Below are 17,315 nucleotides of genomic sequence, written 5' to 3'. Positions count from 1 at the left end.
GTCACTCATTTTGGACTAATGATCCATGATTTTTTTGTAGGCAATGATGTTTTTTATAAATATTTAAATGAAATTACATTGGAGATCTTTGGGCCCACCATACGTACATGGTGGAATGCCCAAAATCAATAATTAAAAGATGAACTCATAAACCATTTGGTTGTGTTGTTCAGAAATGACACATTTAACAAAATCAAGGTCCTTTAGAAAGGTGGTACATATCTAAAGTATGTGAGGGACCAATATAGGACACATTTAGAGAAGAACAAAAAGTACGAGTGTCCCCCCATGATTCCAGAGAGGGAGTGGAAGGACCTTGTTTCAGATGGAAAGGAGAAAGATGAAAAGAGAAAAGGACATACACCACCAGGCAAAGGAAGGTATGTGATACTATTAACAATGTAATTATGTACTAATTACTCTTTATATTTACATAATCTAACATATTTCAAACTTTTCATAGGCTTCCCGACACATCAAAGGAAAATAAGGCAAGACTAGAAAAGCACGGGCAACACAAAATTGGCTCTGGTGGTTATATGAAAGTTGCCACATGAATTGTAAGTATCAATAAATAAAATATCACATTGAAATAATAAATTGCAAACATTTTTTTTTAATCAAACAATAGAAGCAAAATTCATGATATTAAACAAAAATACAAGGCTCTGAATTCAACAGAGCACCCACAGAAGATGAAATGGAAATTGCCTTCCAGAAAGGCTATGTGTGATTGAACGCCTAAGAGAATTGAGTGGACAAACACAAGATTATGGTGCATATGTCATACATGTAAATAAGCTAAATGAAAATTATTTAAAATTGAATACTTGATCAATAATATATTCGATGTTAATTTCCAACGTAAAGTGACTATATTTGTTTTAAATAAGCAAGCAATGATAACAATGTACATGGCATTGGAATGTTGCCTACTAAGGGTGGAACACAAGTTGCATATGATGAAGGTCATGGTGTGCATCTCGGTATTGGAGGTATTCATGTGCTATACAATTTTTTTAATGTAATTATTAATACAATTAAACATCTTTAATTGAAATTGGTGTAGTAATTAATGTAACCTTTTTTGTTTTTATTTTAGAGCATGTAGTGTGTGGTGAACAAGTGGAGCATGATTAGGGTAAACAACATCAGGAACATGATGTGCCCCAATTAGGTAAAGAGGACCACTATTATTCCTTCAAATGAATTTAATTGCAATTGGTGTATTGATTAATGTAACCTTTCATGTCTCAACTCCAGAGGATTTAGAGGGCATTCAACATGTTGAGGATGAGGCTACACAAAATGATTAGGAAGATGATGTGGCCCCATCAGGTAAAGAGCACCCCTGTAATGTTCTTTTAATTAATGAAATACTTGTAACAAAAATTAAAAATCTTATGAATTTAACCCATTTCTTTGTTATTGCAGTGGACCCCCCTTTGCCTAGGCATCCTCATCGTGAGTACATGACTAGGCATATATTAAGATAACGAGCAGAGGGCACAACAATTGAAGAGGGGGAAAATGATGAAAAAAACAATGCTCCACTTAGTCTTTACTTAGCTCCAAAGAATAAATAAATGATTGTAATCATATTATTTGTTAATGAATGAATTTTATGTGTTAATGAATGCAATTATGTGTTAATGAATGTTAATGAATGATATGTGTTAATGATTGTTGATGAATGTTACATGTTAATGAATGTTATGTGTTAATGAATGTTATGTGATAATGAATGAATGTTATATTTTATTAATGGATGAAATAATGAATGAATGTTATATGTTAATGGGGAATTTAGAGTGATGTTAGGGGGGGGAGGAGGGGCCAAATGAGCTTCCACCTTCACGTGGTTGGCCCTGTTAAGTAGATATTATTAAAATAATCTTGAAACAATGAGAAGCTCAATAAGGTAACACACTTTTCAATATTTCATTATGATCCACTGTTAATCTTATTGAATAATATATATTGAATCTTAATTGCAGGGTCCAACCGAGCCAACATGAACAACAACACAACAACAACACAAGAAGTTACTTATTGGAGACAATCATAGGTAAGGTCCTTGATTAAGATTTTGTTGTTTATATTCATATTTTTTATTACAAAAAATAGATTTTGTTGTTTATATTCATATTGTTGATTACATAGGAAAATATTCATTTAACTTTTAAAAGGGCAATCACCAAATACACCAAATAGTTGTCTAAGTCTGAGATCAAAGATTAGCTAATTATATTAAGTAGCTAAGATCAAGATTTATCAGTCTGAGATCCAACTATTGTGAGAAATTTAGTAAAAGTGGAAGACATTTTGAAGTGATCCATGACTTTCATTTTGATTGAGGCAAGGAGTTTTGATGCAAAGTCATAGGGAAACTTGGTAGAATACCCAATCCCAACACACATACACACTCTCCAAGGGACTTACTCACTTTACCCTTCTCAAATGACTCAACAAGTCATTGGTTGACAACACATGCTTTCAATGTGACCTTCCTTCCTATAGCCCCAATTCCCAATAGGCTATGCATACCCTTACAAAGGAAATAAACCAACAATATGGCACAAACCCAAACCACCCATACAAAATGCCTTCTTATATCCTATGAGACATGATTCAAGCATTGGAAGTGATTCTTAAACTTCCTAATATCCTTGTTCTTCACAAATGCAACACAATCCTACTAACCCTAGGTTTTTCAGTTTTTGGGCAATAACTCACAATTCTCCCAAAACACCAAGCAAACAAATGATACTCAGATGGAGAGTTGTGTCTCTTTAGGGAAGCAGACCTAGGGAATACTCATGGAGTGTGGGTTTGCAAGAGTACACCAAGGAGGTGGAATTGAAGTGTTAGAGTGGTGAATTTGCAAAAGATGAATCTCCAAGGGTCAGTGAGTTTTGTGTAGTATGTGTGTGGTTATTGTAGACCTAAAAGAAGTCATTTTTTCCCTTGGATGGCCAAGAAACTCATCATTCTATGACTATCCTAAAGTGGGGATGTGGTTGGCCGAGAGAGTTGTTTGATTGAGATTTTGTGAGTATGATGTATTGAATGGGTTTTATGATTAGTTTATGATTGGGAAAGGTGTGTGGATATTTTGAGAAGTTTTTAAATGTTTCTAGAGACCTTAGAATGAGGAAATGGCTCAATTCCTTATGACTGTCCTAAATGGGTATGACTTTCATAGAAAGGCAAAATCATAGCAGTAGGTCTTCTTGAGACTTTTGGGTGGAAGGGAGGGTAAAGAATGATGTTTTATAAATGTAGAGGAGTATCCTTGATGTTGTTATGAAGACCCTTGGGTTGGTGTGTGACTAATTGGCATTGGAAGTTGTGTCTATAAGCAATTAGGAGTCCTTTAGGAGGTATCCTTGTGTGAGTAGGATTTTGGGGTTTGGTGTGAATTCAGAAGTGGAGAGCCTCAAGTTGTCCTTGGGAAAGTTGAGTAAGCCTAAAATAATGTGTATTAATGGTTGGATGAGGATTATAAATCATGAGTGCATTGTTGGGATGTGTAAACCTTGTGAGTACCTAGTGGCCTTGTGAGGGCTCTTGAAGTTTGGGAAGGGAAATCACCTTGTTTGAATAGGTGAGTTGGGAGAAAGATCTCCCTAATTGGTTGATTTTGTTTGAGAGAAAGATAAACCACACTCACACATCCTTCTACACATATCTAACCTTCTTGAACCCACAATCTTGTTCCACAACTCACAAACACTCTCAAACTTCACATTGTTACTCAACTAGGACTACCCCTTAAATAAGACTCATTCTCTTCATAAAATACCAACGAGCATAATGCGTAAGAATTATCTCAAACACATACACAAACCCCTTGAAGACTCTTCTTTATTGACAAAACCACCTTTCTACACCCCCCCATCCACCCTAAGGGATTCAACAACATTCATTGTAGGTTTACTATCTTTAGGACAGTCATGACAAATGGGGTCCTCTCCTCCCAGCAGGACTTTCTAGAACCTCCAAGGGTCACTAAATCTCTCCACACACATTTCCCAATTGATTCCAACTCATCAAACCCACTCTTTGCATCTTATTCATAAGATCTTAGTCCACTAATCTTTTAGGATAGTCAGAGGCTCAATTTAGGATAGTCATATTGATAATGGTCAATTTGATCCACCAAGGGCCACAATGCCTTGGCAAGGGTCTACACTAACCCCTCACACCCATTACTACCTTCCTCCAACCTTCCAAGTTCATTTTCACTCTTATGTACACCCAAACAACTCCAATATTGATGTCTTTAGCAGTTTGAGACACAAAATCAGTCACTTTACAATTTGTATTCCTTCAAGTTTTTTTTCTCAGATCTCTCCTATACTCTTGAGGCTACTTCTTGAATCTTTTTTTCATGGATACCTGAACTTTGATGATGAAAACTATTAGATGAATAATACATGAGGAGAAAAGGGTCCTTTTAGGTCATCATGGAAGACACCAAAACACATCAACGCTTTGCATCATCACCAAAAGATAACACAAAAGCACATATACAACACACCATGTATACAACATATAGAAGAATAAAGATACAAATATGAGAATGCCACAAAATTATTAGTATCTTTGTATCCTTGTGTCAATGGAGCATTAAGGGCCATCAAAAGAGAATCTAAAAAACAAAAGGCACATCAAGCAACACATCATGAGGAATCAAATCATATTCCATATTTGAAACGCTTTATATTCCCTGATGGAATTTTTTTTTTTTAATATAGGCTGTTTGTCAGAATTTTGACAGACATGCCTAACATAGGCCCTAATGAGAGTGTTGTACCTACGACAAAAAAAATTTCATCACAGATACAACACTCTCATTGAAGCTTCCTTGCATTTGTCATCGGAATTCCAATGAAAAATGACACTATGCTCTGACGGGAATGTTGTACTTGTGATGAAATTTTTCATCGCATGTACAACATTCCTGTCAGAGAATAGTGTCATTTTCATCAGAATTCTGACGAAAACCCTAGTGCATGGTTCGTCGGACGTTGGTGAATTCGTCGAAATTCTGACGAATTAGACCACCACATTATGTGTCAACTTCCGATAAATAAGGCGTCGAAATTTTGACAAAAATTTATCCGTCGAATAACTTGACAAAATTTGAGCAATGAAAATATTTTCGTCATTAGTAGGATCTATGAAAATAATATGTCGGAATTATGACGATAGTTTGTTGGAAAACGACCCCAAATGTGTTAGTTATATTATGGGAATTTATTAATTTGCCATGAACTTTTGAATGCACATCTAGACATGTAGTACTCATTAAAATACCACCTACAATAAATTCTAGGATCTAGCTGCGACAAAAACTAGTAAGATATACAAATAGGATACATCTTAAGGGATGGCTCAGAGGGATATAGAATTAGAATCTATCAAATTACATAATGACAATAAATGAATTTTAACTATGTAAAGCAATATCAATATTATTGAAAATCATGTATTTAAATTTATATATATACATACCTCTATTTTCTTATTTCATTGTACCATCTTAAGATTAAGGGGATGGACTCATATCAAACAATAATAAAACTATTTGTCATGAACTTTCAAATGCACATCTAGACATGTAGTACTTTTTAAAAAACCACCTACAACAAAAACTAGGATCTACCTACAACAAAAATTAGTTATATATAAAAATAGGATACACCTTAAGGGATAACTTAAGGCGATCTAGAATTAGGATGGCTTAAGGGGATATAGAATCATAGATCAAAGTACAAAATGACAATAAATTAATTTTAACTATGTAAAGCAATATCAATATCATTGAAAAATGTGTATTTAAATTTATATAAAGCTATATTTATACATACCTATATTTACTTATTACATTGTACCATCTTTAAGCTTAAGGGGATGGACCTATGTCAAACAATAATAAAACTATATCAAATATATTAAAGATATCAACTTGATTTTAATAAAAATATATCTAAACATGTCATGAACTTTGAATAATTTATGCTTACCATATTATTGGAATTCATTAATTTATCATGAACTTTCAAATGTTCATATAGATGTGTAGTACTTGTTAACACCACCTACAAAAAAAATAGGATCTATCTACAATAAAAATAAGCTAGATATAAAAATATGACATCTTTTAAGGGTGTGTAATTAGGATGATTGAAGGGGAATCTCATTAGGATGGCTTAAGGGGATGCACCTAATTAGGGTGACTTAAGGTAAAATATCATTATGATGGCTTAAAGGGATGGACCTAATTAGGATGGCTTAAGGGGACATCTAATTAGGATGGATTAAGGAGATGGACCTAATTAGGAAAACTTAAAAGGATATCTAATTAGGATGGCTCAAGGGGATGAACCTAATTCTCAAGGGGACATCTTGTTAGGATGCCTTAAGGGGATTGACCTAATTATGATGGCTTAAGGGGATCTACAATTAGAATCTATCAAAGTACAAAATGATAATAAATTAATTTTAACTATGTAAAGCAATATCAATATCATTGAATTTTTTTTGCATCATGTCTTTTTTCTAATGCATCTATAATTGTCTCATGATCTTCCATAGATATTGTCCACAACTCTTTATTAGCAAGTCTCTCACGATATCTCACTAGTTGTATATTTGTTTCAACAATCAAATGTGAGTAGAGTATAATCTTCTTGTGTGTTTCATAATCTCTGAATGCAGGAAAACCATTCTTTCTTGTCAGATATTTTTGTAGCCAAGTCCCAACAACTACCACTAAACTAGTTTGATAATGATAGTCATCATCATCTTCTCGAGGTTTAATAAAATTTTGTTTAGAATCAACACATTTAACTGACCAATAATCTATTTCCTCTTCATTTTCCTCAGGTGCAACAACAACATTCACATGTCCCACAAACAAAATTAAAATCAATAACTAATTTGTGACATATAATTCCACCAATCTAGACATGTATATACAAGGTACAATAAAGAAAAACAAATGAAAAAAATTTAAAAATTAAATGACCTTTTTGTACAAGGTCTAAAACATGACCATAATCATTTGATGCAAGCAGTTGATCATTGTCTTCAATTGTTTCATATTAATCATGTGTTTGAGAAAGTGTCAATGATCTTTGACTCGACTCTTCAACCCATTTAGTATTCTCACATGCACCTAAAATACAAAACTGGTGAAAACATGTAATCTTCCTTGTCCATACAGTCCATGTGCTTTCATTTGAACTCTTAAATGAATGTCATTTTTTGTTATCCACTAATTATTTCACAATCAAGTCTAGGCACAATCTTCTCTTCTTCAACTATCCAAAATAATCACTGAATTGTAGAGTTCACACTTGATCCAGTAGATAATCTTGTATTGCACCAATCCAAAATTGCACGTGCATATTTAAATTTTACTTGACCCTCAATTTTTAATTTCTCTCTAGCAAGAATTATTTTAATACATGCACTAGCTACATCATTTTATCCTTTACCATGTCTATCTTAAAAAAAACTCCATATATGTTGGATATTGTTTTCCTTGTGAACCCCAATTAACCAATAAAACATTCAAGCATTCTTGAATTGTCTCGTACAATTATCTGAGCATATAAGATGTTTTGTCATTTGGATTCATCTTTCTCTTAAATTTGTATACAATATGTTGAAACAATACTGAGAAAACTCCAAGGAGTGCATCCAGTTATCACTCACATGGAAATGTTATTCCTCAAAAAATTTCTATCATCCTTTGTACTATCATCTGCATATCTATAAATAGTATGAACAAAAATAGCCACTTACATTGAATTGAATTATTGAGATAGCATTTCTTCTTATGGAGCAAGAGTGTATTTTTTTGCAAAGTCCACCATTGATAGTATACATCCGATTGGAAATGAATTTCTACATGTGTGAAATTGAACATCAAGCCATCTAGCTTGTTAAGAGTGTCTCACATATTTGGGTGCAATCTTACTCTTAAACTCTGACATGAATGGATCTACACTAACTTTTTCAGTGATCCAATAGATAGGCTTTTCCATTTTTACATCCTTTAAAGGATGCTTTCTGAAATCTTTTAATGTCCACTAGCTGTTGGCCAAAATATTTTTCAATACTTTCATGCATACATTCTCCTAATAATGAAAATTTTCCATAACTAGTGCATTGTCTAGAAATACATGAACTAAAATAAAATAATTTCCTAGTAGATCTTTCATAAAATAAACCTATTAAAAACTCCTTGATTGTTTTAGGTGGTATATCAATACCACATTCCTACATAAGAATGTTAGTATGCAAAGTACAACATATGTATATAAAAAATGTCATAATAATAATGAAATCACACATGCATTTTACAACAAGGGATTCATTGCCTATTAATTTTCACATACTAAGGTTTACATTTCTCAAATGATCTTTGACTTATGGTAATATTTCTAGGTAAAATAATATCATCCAAATAAATTCTAAAAAATTTAGTTTGAGTTGTGTCTAACAAGTGTTTTGGATGAGGATCATGAATTTTGGACCCCTCTTAGTTTCAAAACATCTCTAGCATTATATGATACCATTGTATTATCAAGCCAATACATTTCAACCAAATGTTTGATTCTTATATTCAATTCATATCAGACCTTGTGAGTCAACCACTAAAAATCCAGCATTGGTTGATTGGATCATTTTTTAATACTTTCTCTTCTCTTTGTTGCTCCTACCAAGGTTTTAGGTTGCATATTTTAAATTCAACTAATGTTGCTCAACATACTTTTATTCAAGGTTATTTTATTCACTATAGTAGTTTTTTGATTAAGGTAAAAATAGGTTTTGAAGCAACCCCAAAACCCTTTACAAACGGAGCTTAATAGAAAAAGAAACAAGAGACAAAAAGGAACAGGCCAACGAAAAAGCCAGCAGAAAACCATAGAAAACCGGCTAAAGCCCCACAAAGCTAGCAAAACCAGCCAGACCCAAGAAGAGAAACTAATTGATTTTTTTCAGGGCATTAGCCAGGGTGTTGCTAATCCCATGCAGATCTTTGATGTTATCCCTGAGATTTGGAAGATCCTTAGCAGAAGTAGCCACAACTTTCTTGACACTCGCCCTAGTCCTCTTAGTAGCACCACCAACCGGAGTAGCTTCACCACTGCCAATCTGGATAGTCTCATCATCCATGTCAAGTTCCACCACCAATTTAGGAGAGTTGGTATGATCAAAGACCTTAGCAATATCCTCCAAGTTTTTAGTGATAGCTGACAGGATATTCGGGATAATGCCCAACAAATTTTTCATCACCTCTCTCCCTTCTTCCAGTGATTTAACCTTCTCCTCCATATCCTGCTTCCATTTTATCTGCTCCCTGTCATCATCCTCCCTCTTCTCATCCATATTTTTCCCTTTTTTTCCAGGTTCTTCAAGAGTTCATCGGTCCATCTATCATAATCTAGTCTCACCTCAGTGAGTTTTTTAAGGTTATCCAGGAATAACCCTTTACCCGCACTTTCCTTATCCTCACTTAAACTGTCCTTAGTCATAATTTTCACTAACTCTTATTATAGTAGTTGTTATAGCCTATCATGCCACATTATTATCTTTAGATCAACTCTTTTTTTCAATAGATTCAATGACACTTACAACAGTAGACATAGCATGCTTAAGTGATTCATCTATTTTTGTTGGTTTCACAAAAATGCTTAACTTTTTCATTACTTTTCTCATTTTCCACATTCTCATCAATTGCATCATTAGTTGATATTGAAATAATATCTTTTTGATAAAAATAGTCTTTTTTATATGTTGGAGTTATCTTTTATTAGCTGATAATTATTTATTTAATTATTAGTCTGTTTTACATGCTTAAGCTAAACTTAGGAATCTTATAATTCTTTAGGGTTTTCTCCTTTAGGGTTTTGAGTATCCTCTTATAAGGATTCTCTCTCTTTGTATTTGCATAACAAATATAATTATTGAATTGTATTCTTGTTGCACAATCAATATGACTCCTCTTTTCTGGATCTCTGAATTCTGGCCTCCATAGCTTTTTTGCTTCTCTTTCTATGACAGGTTTGCATGCAGGTGATCTTTGGGAGCTGTAGAGTTATTTTTTCCTCAACTTCAATATGGTATCAAAGCTCCAGATCTGCATGCCCCTATTCTCTTCATGAGAGATTTTGGGCCTTGTTCTTCAGTTCTATGTATTCGGGGATTTGTGTAGTTGTTTTTTTTTTTTTTTTTCCATTTTTTGGTACATTTTGGTGCCAAAAGGACCTCAGAATTGGATTTAGAAGGCTGATTCCATGAATTTTGATATATAATTTGCCTATTTTCAGTGATAGGGGCATCCAGAACATGATTTTTTATTGGCAAGCTTTACGAGGCACAAAAATTCGTACGGCTGTACCTGCAAATGTGTCAGAAAATTTTCGTCAAAAAAATAAAAAATAATTTTTTTTACCCTCTTTATGCCCTAAAAGAGGGGTTTTTTTCTTTTGGTCGTAACTTGGTCATACGGAGGTTCTTTTTCAAAAACCTTATATCGTCGGAAAGATCTTTCCGAGATCTATCTAGATATGGAGGTTTGAATTTATTATTTTTCTTTTTTGATGGTTTTTGTTTTTGTCAAATCCAAAAGTTCATTTTTGCACTCTAGGAGACATCACTTGAGCATCTGAACTCCATTTTTCAAAAACTTTATATTGTTGGAAAGCTTGTTCTGTGTACTTTTCAATCATATGAGTTTTCTTTCTAGATTCTACTCTAGGTATATTTTATTCAATTTTTTTCTTTTCAGCACTCTGGTGAATATCTTGGATGTTTCAGGTCCTGTGATCTCTTTCTTTGAGTAGGATGTCTCATTTTTTGTTGTTCTATCTATTTCTAGTCTTTTGTCTCTTTGGATCATTGTAGCATTTTATTTATGCAAATGCACTGAGTTAAAGTGCCACCATACATTGTATACTTGGGATCTTGCACATCTTGTGCCTTATTGTACATGCACTACTTATAAAGTGCCATGGGGGGTTGATGTTTGCCTTTGTTTGTCATCTACTTTTGTCATGTGAGTGTTCCTTCCATGACATTAGCCTCATGATGTGTGTCAAGTGAGTGTTTCTTCCATGACACTATGTACTTTCTCTGCACCTTCGATGTTCTTGGTTCTTCGTCATACATTTCTTGTTGGCCATTCTTTTTAGTGTACCTGTCCCTCTCCCTTTTTAGCATTATGGGGAGGTTTGTCCTAATGTTCTAATGCTTCCTTGGTTCAATTGATCAACTCTTCAAGCTTTGGTGTTTCATGTCATCTGTATCTTTGAGTTCAATTGTTTGCCTTTGTTTGCCATCTGATTCAAGTAGTGTCATTTGAGGGCACTCATGCAAATTACAGTCTTCTCTACCTAGTTATGTTCTATTTTAGTGGAGGTTCTTTAGATCAGCGGTTACTCTTTGACAGTCTTTGCAGCTATTTCATGCTTCAGTGGTGTTCTTCATTCTCTTCTTTTTGTTCCTATCTTTTGGAACACTCTTGTTTAAAGGCTTCTTAGTCCTTCACTTGAGCTTTCATCTCTTCTTGGAGAGGATTTTTGTTCCCATAGGGTTTTCCCCTTTTTTGTCCACTTTACAGAGATTTTATTGTACTTGGGTACCTCTTTAGGCCTAATTGTCGGGACCCATTATTTCTTTCCTACATTTTTTACATGCTTTTTTAGTCCTTAGTTGTTTTTTAGCTACTCCCTAAGTTCATCTTAAGGGGGGGTGTTGGAGTTATCTTTTATTAGCTAATAATTATTTATTTAATTATTAGTCTATTATACTCCATGCTTAAGCTAAAACTTAGGAATCTTATAATTCTTTAGGGTTTTCTCCTTTAGGGTTTTAAGTATCCTCTTATAAGGATTCTCTCTTTGTATTTTCATAACAACTATAATTATTGAATTGTATTGTATTTGCACAATCAATATGACTCCTCTTTTCTGGATCTCTGAATTCTGGCCTCCATAGCTTTTTTGCTTCTCTCTTTCTGTGACAGGTTTGCATGCAGGTGATCTTTGGGAGCTGTAGAGTTTTTTTTTTCCTCAACTCCAATTGTATATTCTATTGGCATACATTCTTATTTGTCTCCAAGAAATATTACAAGGAAGATTATCCAAAACATTAATTTCAATTTTTTAAAAACATTTCCATCTTCAACAACAAGAGGATTTTTCATTTTCACCATCTTCATAAGGAATTTCATTTTCAACATTAAAATAATTTTCATCTTCACCAACACAAGGGATTTCATTTTCAATATCTCTTTGTACTATTTTCTCATGAACAATATCAATCTCAATAGCTTCTAATAAATGATCATCATGAATATTATCTATAATAACATTTTCCATATCTTTCAAAGGTGGATTTAAAAATGTACCTTGATAATTTGAACACATACCTCAATTTTAGGATGTACTAGGATTAGTTTCTATAACCATAATATATTTCACATGAACACCTTTCATATTTGCATCATATACATCCATCTTATCCCCCATGGGATCCTGTTTAATGTTTTTCTCTTCAATTGTCATGGATCTAGAAGCATCAGTATTATTAATTTCTTGAATCCTCATTCTTCTATCTCCTTGTTGTTTTGCCTCCTCTCTTTGTGCTTGAATTTCCTCTAGGGTCATGACCCTCCTTTCTTTCCTCTTTTGACATTGTTTAGATCCCATGATTAACAAAATTTGACTTGTACTTGATTGAGTTGAAAAATAAAAAATTATTTAAATTAATTATCTTCCTCAAAATGGTTCATCACATGTAAATTATTCCACTCTAAAGGTCTCCAATAATTGAATCATTCCAAAAATGGATAGAAAATTGCAAAAAAAGAGCATCAACAAGACACAATAAAAAATGTAGAAATAGTTGTTGTCAGTTGTACATCATAACACGTGAAGTTGTAGAAAATTACTGGTAAAAGTACAAAAGTCATTTAAAAAAATGATAAAAAATGAAATGGGATCCTGTTTACTAATTGAGATCCTTTTTTCTCTTTCAAATTGGGATCCCATATCCTAATCGGGATCCAGTTTCTTTTTGCCCGTTCAAATTAATAAAAGAGAGAGAGAGAGAGAGAGAGAGAGAGAGAGAGAGAGAGAGAGAGAGAGAGAGAGAGAGCAATCCTAATTAGGATTTAGGATCCCCTTTCCTAAAATTTAAATTTTTGGTCCAATTTTTGCTTTGGATTTTGCTTCAAGAAAAGGCTTGGAAAGCTGACCCTTAGCCTTGGACCTGGTTTGACTTGCAAATTGAAGGCCATGTCAGTGTCTAGACAACATACTGACTTTGGACATATATTTGAAGACCTTTTTGGTAGAATTTTTTTGACGAAATTAAAACACATTACAAAAGAGACTGTTTAGATTTCAAATATGAAATTTTTTAATTGAATTAATTTTTCTTTAAAAAAAAAAAATTCTAATGAAAGAGGTCCATAAACTTGAAATAATAGATTTTCTTATTTTTAAATAACTTTTTTGTTTTTAAGTTTTTTGAAAAAAAATTATATGGCATCAAACTAGAGACAATTCCATATAGTTAGGGAAAAAAAAGTCAAAAAATGATAATTTTAGGTCAAGCTATGCTTGCCATGCATGAGGGTTTTTCAAAACAATAATTATGCCCAATAAAAAATTAACAAAAATAATAATATTAATTTTTTTTTACAAAAGATATCCTCATCAAAGGTGAGTGTGTTACAAATATTTTCCCAAAAGGATTCAGAAAAATACTTTAATTTAGGTCAAGTTATGCTTGTCGTACACATGTATAGTATGGTCTTGAAAAAATGACTTTTAAATAAAGGTTTTTATAATCCTATTGGAACTTAATTTTTATCATCTTGGTATTAAAATAAATTACATATTTGGAAACTAGACTTCAAGCACTAAATTTCACATTAGTGACTTTTTTTGAGATTCATTCTTTAAGTGCTTCAAATTTTTAGGTCAATTGGGATGAATTTTGAAAAATGGGGAATTTAACACTTCCACTTTTTGGCTAAAAAGTGGATTCAACTTCTTACACACACCCATGTGATTCATGTGGTTGATCCTGAGAATGTGGAAATTTGCCAATTGGATTTATGTAATGGAAAAGGTGACCCCTTGACTCATGTGAAAATATTTCAAACTTTGTGTAGTGATTTCTCCCATGATCATAGACTCGTGGCAAAAATATTTGCTCTCTTTTAGAGATAAAGCTTTGCAAGGGTATTTCTCTTTTCCTCCTTATTCTATCACTTCTTTTAACTGTAGTCTAATAAATTAATTCAATAATTTCAAAACAACATTGATCCTAAAATTACTTTGATTGATTTGATACATTATAAACAAGGAGCTAGAGAAAACGTAATTGATTTCATTGGTAGATTTAAACATTTGAATTCACGAATTGCTTATCCTATGCCTAATGATGATGTTCAAATAATTTTAATTACTAATTTACAAAAGGATATTAGAGATAAGCTTCTATTTTTTGAGTTTTCATCTTTCACACAATTGTGTGTAGTGCTTGATAACTATCAATTTTAAGTGAGCCAGTTTGAATCCTCTTCTTCAATGAATCTGATTGATAAGAATGAGAGCTCTCAACAATCATTCCAAAAGTTTAAAAAAATAAATGTTTTATCAAGAGCAATGATAACTCTTCCATTCACATTAGTACACGAGTGGTAGCCACAATAATAGGTGTGACCCCTTTATCATCAATCTTTAAAAGAGAATTAACTCCACTTTTTGAATCTTTACATAGTATAATGCTTAGATTTATAAATTCTAATGTGTTGCAAATTCCTCCCTTTAAACCTATAGATACCTCTAAGCTTTTACCACATTCTTTCGATCATGAAGCCTTTTGCCAATACCATCATCAAGTCGGTCGTGATACTAAAAATTGTTACAAATTGAGACATAAGATCCAAGATCTTATTGATTCCAATACTGTATCTGTGCAAGGTGTGAATGATAAAGGAAACCAATCTATGTCACTTTCTAATTAGAATTTGCAAATATTTACTAATCCTTTACCTTCTCATTCTACTAATGTCATTGAAACCAAGCCACTCACAGTTACTCCTAATGACATAGGCATAACATCTAACAATGTTGTGAACATCAATGAACAACCCAAACCAAAAACTAAACCTTTTATTACCTTTGATTCTAGGGATACCATTGAAGCACCTGATGGACCATTGTACATTACAATGAAGATTAAATGAAATCTCTCACAAGGAGTGCTCATTGATACAATATGTATGGTGAATGTTAATATTGAAGAACATCTCTTTACACAATAATTTCATCAAGAAATATATGAAAAATATGATGTTATGATTAAGATTCATGAGGGTTTCACTTGTCCTACTATAGGTTCTATCACTCCTCTAGTTGAGGTTGCTACTAAGTGCTTAAATGCTGCCTTTTTTATCATCCCTACCTCCAGTCAATTTTATGAAAAGTTGGACATCCTTGGCTCTCTTCCATGAAAGCTATCCTTTCTACCATTCATAAGTATTTGAAGTTCCCTTATAATGGGTGTATTTTCATGATAAATCATAGTCTTTACCAACCCACAACAAGACATGGAAATTTTACCCTTGATTACTTTTGGCCTCAACAACCTGAACCTTTGAAACATTGAAATGATTCTATTTTCCTATATTATCAAAAATGGAAAAATGAGATGATATGGGCCTCAAGTAAACCTAAAGATCCTTCACCTACGGATGTTCCTCCTCATCATCCTGGACCTGGACTTCTTGTTATTCCTTCTATTCCTCCTCTAAATGTTGTCATCTCATCCCTAGCATCGCATAGAGAAAAATGCCCAACATCTTGTATCTCTCAACCTAATGGGGTTTCTTTTGTTCCTCCTCTTACAAGGGAAGAAAAGAAGCCGATGATGATTGATCCTCAACGTACGCCAATTTTGAGTCAAACTAATAGAAATTGTAGTGCAAGAGAACGTCAATGCAGATGTTGTGCCAATGATTATGAAATTTCTTCCCAAACCAATTTCTCCCCAAATAATCTAGGTGATGACTTAGTCCCATTTGTCCAACCTTCTCTTAATGTAGTACCCCTCCCTTGATCATAATTTTTAGATACTATAACGCCCCACCAGGAAACCCCAAAGGGATTAAACTAAAACACTTGAAAAGAGTGTAAATAATTTTTTTTTTAAACTTTAATAATTTAAATGATACATTAAGCTAACATTACGTTTAGATTACACAACGGAAGACTTAACTTAACACCTAAAGGGTTTCCCAACTTGGTTAACATGATTTAAACTAACATTGCTTAGCACTAATTAATCCAATTAGGATGATTAAACATATAAACATAATTACATTTAATCAATGGTTTATTTATCCAATAGTATGAAATATTATTAACATGTCTAAGTTTCATTCAAGAGGATTCTTTCTATTACATTACATCTGATATTCTAATAAAACATATGCAATTAACATATAATTTCCATTCAAAAGTTGCCTACTTTCCCAAAATCTTAGGGAAAACAACATCTTCTACATGAGGGGATTTTAACATCACATGCATTCTATGGCGATAGTGAGTGGGAGTAGGAAGGGACGTAGGAGTGGAGATAGGGTTTCTGAGGAGGCTGCTGAAGACATGAAAGATGGAAATGATGATGGCACATATGTGACTTTATTCCTTTTGGCCCCCTCCTCCACTTCATTCTGGTTTGTTAGAGATGTTGGAGTTGGCACCTTTTCTAGTGTCGTTGGGATCTCAGTGTAGAGGTTGTTGTTCCTCTATGTGGGCCTGGTTGAGGGAGAGGATTGGCAGTGGGAGATTTGGTCTTTTGTGGCTCACCCTCTGTCGCTCCTTATTTCTTCCCTCCCTCTTGGTCTGACTATGGCTTCTAGTTGTATCAATGCCCAGCTCCTGGTGGGGTGTGGGGTTGATGTTTGGGACCTAGGTGGATCTACTAGGGCTTGGCCTTTGTTTGGGTTATTGGGCTCTTCTCTCCCCTTGGGCTATCTGTTTCCCTTGGAGTGGCATTTTTATTCTATATCCTTTGGATCTAAGCTTGTGGCCCTTGTGGTGGCTTCATTTGACCTTGCTCTTCCTTGTGTCTGTGGGTGTGAAGTTGAATGATACAATGACTTGATCTCTCAAATTTCTCAGTTATGGGAGGGTGTTTCAAGTGTGACTTCTGTCAGAGGCTCTGCTGGGGTTGTTATTCCCTCATGTGCTTCTGGGTTTGTGGCCGTGTGCTTT

Source organism: Cryptomeria japonica, chromosome 4 (assembly GCF_030272615.1).
Source record: "Cryptomeria japonica chromosome 4, Sugi_1.0, whole genome shotgun sequence".
NCBI lineage: Eukaryota > Viridiplantae > Streptophyta > Pinopsida > Cupressales > Cupressaceae > Cryptomeria > Cryptomeria japonica.
The sequence above is the reverse complement of the archived record's forward strand: the minus strand, read 5'-3'. Positions refer to the sequence as shown.